A 4849-nucleotide genomic window follows, 5' to 3' on the forward strand; every position below is an offset into this window, starting at 1 on the left:
ACAATGGTAAAATGCACACAGTATGAAGCAAAGGGTTGTAACGGGGCTAGAGAGTAGGTCGAAACGGGATTGGTGCAAGCACCGTTTGGATATGTGTAGTTCAAATCAAGAATTGCCGACACATCATACCCCATTTCTTATTGCAACACATGAGACACGTCTATGCCCTAACATAGCATGGATCACCAAAACTATGCAAAAAATTGCATAAACCCAACTCAAATTGAAAAAATTCAAAAGTACTCCTCTTATTTCAACAAATGGTAACGTTTACACCGTAACAAAGGCTCGGTTTCCCAAACCATGCAAAAAATGCGTAAACCCGACTCATTTTGGAAAAACATCAAATTGCCCTTTATTTAGCAACGATGAGGAGGGGTGTTGCTTGCCTTTTTCTTTTCTTGACAATATATATATATATATATATATATATATATATATATATATATATATATATATATATATATATATATAGGGTCGGGTCGTGTGCGAACTAAAGTACGGTGCGAACCGTACGAACTAATTTAATAAAAGCAAAACCAAACCCATCGGTCTCACTTCCCTCACCCTTATCCTTTATATCACACACCCCACCTAAATTTCCATCTCCTTCATCCACCACCAGTCACCACCACCACCATCCGCCGTTGCTTCGATAAAGACCACCGGAGATGGTGCTATCCTCCACCGGCCACGCATACCAAGCCACCGATCTTCTTTTGTCGCTCCTATGGCCAACAACCAAGTTATGGATTATCTGACGACTTCCTTGGAGTTTTCGGCTCTAAAGTTCCAGATTTCTTCGACGGTACTATTAATTTTCTGAAATCTTAATTCGTTTATTGTAGATCTCGCATTTCAATTGATTTTGGAAAAAATATCACTGGTTAATAAAAATATCTAGATAATTTGGGATGCACGTGAATTTTCAGGATGAAAAAGAATATGAATTACCCATGTCAAATTATAGATAATATGGGATGTACATGAATTTTCGGGATGAAAAAGAATATGAATTGAGGTTGAGAAGTTGATGATAATGATTTTTATTTTTAGAATTACCCATGTCAAATCATTAATTTGTGAGTTAATTGGGCATTGGGGATACATATGATATGAATTTGAAGGACGAAAATGAGAGAATATTCAAGTACATTGTATTTAAAATGTTATTTTCCTTGTGAAATGTGATGGGTTGATTTAAGGAAGTTCTATTTGCTGATCAAATTTGTGAATTGGGAATTATTAATTCGGGGTAATGTTTGCAAAAAAAATTGGGGTGTTACTTTTAGAAAGGTCATATGGAAATTATAGGTACCAGAGGGATTGTATTCTCTTTGTGATATGTGTGAGTTAAGTTATGAATCTTGATGGGATTTGAAGGAAGAAGATGGCACATATCTAGCGGTATGTATCTAGCAACTTAATGAAGTGTATATAGCTAATTAGAGGTATGTATCTAGCAATTTAATGAAGGATCTAGCTATCTAGAGGTATGTATCTAGCAACTTAATGAAGTGTATGTAGCTAATTAGAGGTATGTAGCTAGCGAGGTTAAAGGAGTGTATTTAGCGATTTAAAGGATTGTATCTATAAACTTAAAGAAGTGTATCTAGCTAACTAAAGGTATTTATCTATAAACTTAAACGAGTGTATCTAGCTAGCTAAAGGTATGTATCTAGCAACTTTAAAAAGTGTATATAGCTAGCTAAAGGTATGTATCTATAAACGTAAACGAGTGTATCTAGCTAGCTAAAGGTATGTATCTAGCAACTTTAAAAAGTGTATCTAGCTAGCTAAATTTATATATCTAGCAACTTAAATGAGTGTATCTAGCTAGCTAGAGATACGTATCTACCAACTTAAACAATTGTATCTAGCAACTTAATGAGAACAAACGTGAGGGACGAGTATTCTAATTTTAAGAAGGGTGTAGGGTTGGTTTGTATCCGCAATCGACATAATTTTTATTGACTATTATAGCGTAATTTAGCTGTATGAGATTGATTACATTCGATTAAAAGATGTTCGGAGATTTAACGCACTATGTTGATCATAGCTAGGTTAGTTATATTGTAGATGCTCGCCTTTGCAATTAACGCTGACTTAGTTGAAACCTGGACATTGATTATAAGCTTTCTCGATGTCAATTTTTATGTTCCGATGATATGTGATTTAATCGGACATTGATTATAATTTTGCTCGATACAAATTGGACTTGATATGAGAAAATCGTTAATATCTCCACCGTATGCTTGCTCCTCGCTTATCTTGTCAATGTTCATGAATTTGTTTATGTCCGTAAAGCATCTCTTGACGCAGAAGATGGATCATCTGTGGTAATTTTGGAGCTTTGTTTATATTTAGTAATGTTTTGATTTGATAGAAAATCTATGAATCTCATTGAAATTATTTTCATATATAGTTGGCATTAGCTTATCATGAGTTTCTTCTTCTTCTTCTTCTTCTTCTTCTTCTTCTTCTTCAATTTACGCGAATCCTTTCTCATACATTCGATTTCTTTGTATTTGTTTCAACAGGTTGTTCAGATCAACTTCTTTTGAGGAATCAGGTAATATTATAGTTCTAGAAAACAATTCATTTAGCCGCTATCGATTTGGATCCTTTTAGTTGTATTATGCACTTATCAGATCATTTGGGGTTTGATTATGTCCGTTCAATGGTTAGGAGTCGGACAATTGGACTTGAGTGGGGTAATTAGTAATTAAGGGTCATGAGTGCTAAGGTTTATCTTATTTTTCTGGTAGATAATCCTAATGTCAGTTCACAGTGCTGATTTCTGAACATTTTGCCAGTTCAGGTTTCTGGCTTTCCGGTCTTGTTTAAGCTGCACAGCTCAATTTTTTTTTTTTTTTGTTGTTTTACATGTTCTGTTTAATATCTGAAAGTAGAAATTGCAGATTCTCATCATTAGCATGGTGGCATATATATTCCCTAGGAGAGGAGCAGCCATATCGATAATCCGATACTCAAATGAAGTGACAAGCAAGGTTACTCAAGCCATGACAATCATTCTATCTGCTATATCTACACTCACAGTAACTTCACTATTTTGTAAAAACTTTGCTTCAGCCATTTGTATTTAGAAATCTATTCCCTAACAACGTTTCAATAGCCATCAGCGACAGAGCTCCTAAACTACACAAAAGGTGGTTTCATCTCAGCTCAGATGCTAAAGACATTGAGAATTACTTGGAAGTTTGAAATCAGCCACTGTCAAAGCTCATCACAATCTTGTCGACATTTATCCGCATGTTGGTGTTAAGCATGTTCAAGTCTTGAATGCTGTCACTACTTCGGATGATATAAAGATTAGTTAGATAATTGATTGTTATATTTGTTGATGTTGATGATTGAATTGGAATGTTAGGGGCAAGTTACTTCTTGTTTTTTAACTAGTTGCTATGCGTGTAGCAACTAGTTGTTGTTATTGACAGTGACATTAATTTTCCGATTATGAGCATAGATGCAGTCCAGGGTATCACATTTTTTATATTGATTTAGAGGAATGGTGTTGTTTGATATTCCGTCGCATACATTATTATATTCAAAGTATTTGTAGCTTACTTGCTTAGTCATTCAATTCAATTCAATTTCTAGATTGATGTATACTTAGTTTGTTCCATTTACCTTAACACGTTAATATTACTACTGTAGTAATTAATTTCAGATGTTGTGTCAATGTCAATTACCATTAATCAAGTAGATTTAATTACATTGACGACTAAGTCTATTAAGTTTATGGTATTTTATAAAAAAATATTCGTAGTAATTATAATGTAGGTATGTAAAATCGTCTTACATTATGAGACGGTCCATTTATATATTTTAAAAAAAAATCATTCATTAGTAAAATGAGTATATGGGCTATTATTTTACCTATCTAAACTACTATTTTGTATATCTAAGTAGTTTGTATGGTTCGCGTTGTAAGATGTATCTAGCAAGGTAACAGCATGTATCTAACAAAGTAAAGACATGTATTTAGTAATTTAAAGAAGTGTATCTAGCTTATCAGAGATGCGTATCTAGCAAGGTAAATGAGTGTATCTCGTAAGGTAAAGACATGTATCTAGCAATTTGAAGGAGTGTATCTAACTTTTTATAAATGTGTATGTAGCGTGTATTTAGTAAAGTAAAGACATGTATCTAACAATTTAAAGAAGTGTATCTAACAAGTTAAAGACATGTATCTACCAATTTAAAAGAGAGTATTATTCAATTCAGCTTAGACGGAAATATCCTATGGTGTCCAAATATATAATTGTCGATTTCTAAGGTTTGCTTGTTCTTAATATAAGACTGTGAGAGTGAGTCTAATTGTTTTCCTTTCAGTGACCTAGCGCCCTGTCCCATGGCTGATGATACCATAAAAGGAGTGATGCAATTGTGCAAATATTGAATGATACATAATAGGGGGCGAAAATGAATCAGACCATCGTGTGGTACTTCAGTTGAGAGTGTAAGCTCTAAACAAGAGATCTCTATGTAAGTTGTATATTTAAAGTACTTCGGCACTTCACTGGTGACACCACATTACACCACCACGACCACCGACTAAGACTACACCACACCACACCATCGTCCACCACCATTCACTACACCCTCAGAAGATGCCGGCGACATCACCAGGAACCTCACCCAACAACGTAGGACTCTCCGTCGCTGACAAATGAATTCTAGCATTAAACTTACGTCTCCGGCTCGAAATATTCCACGGAAGCACAAAATGCTCACCTTTTTGTAATTATGCTTGTAGACTTGTAGATCTAGTATATTAAAATCAACTTTTTCATAAATTAACCAAAAAATTAGAAACAAATTGATG

The 4849-nt window shown here is 34.3% G+C and overlaps 1 long non-coding RNA gene across 1 annotated transcript; it reads left to right on the forward strand.

The window, feature by feature from the left end:
- The first annotated feature begins 559 nt into the window (after positions 1-559).
- Positions 560-3593, forward strand: LOC141611356 (uncharacterized). Its single transcript, XR_012528599.1, has 3 exons — positions 560-808; positions 2541-2572; positions 2922-3593. It is a non-coding gene; the product is annotated as an uncharacterized LOC141611356 (long non-coding RNA).
- Positions 3594-4849: the final 1256 nt, after the last annotated feature.

This window comes from Silene latifolia, chromosome 11 (assembly GCF_048544455.1).
Source record: "Silene latifolia isolate original U9 population chromosome 11, ASM4854445v1, whole genome shotgun sequence".
In the NCBI taxonomy this organism is placed as follows: Eukaryota; Viridiplantae; Streptophyta; class Magnoliopsida; order Caryophyllales; family Caryophyllaceae; genus Silene; species Silene latifolia.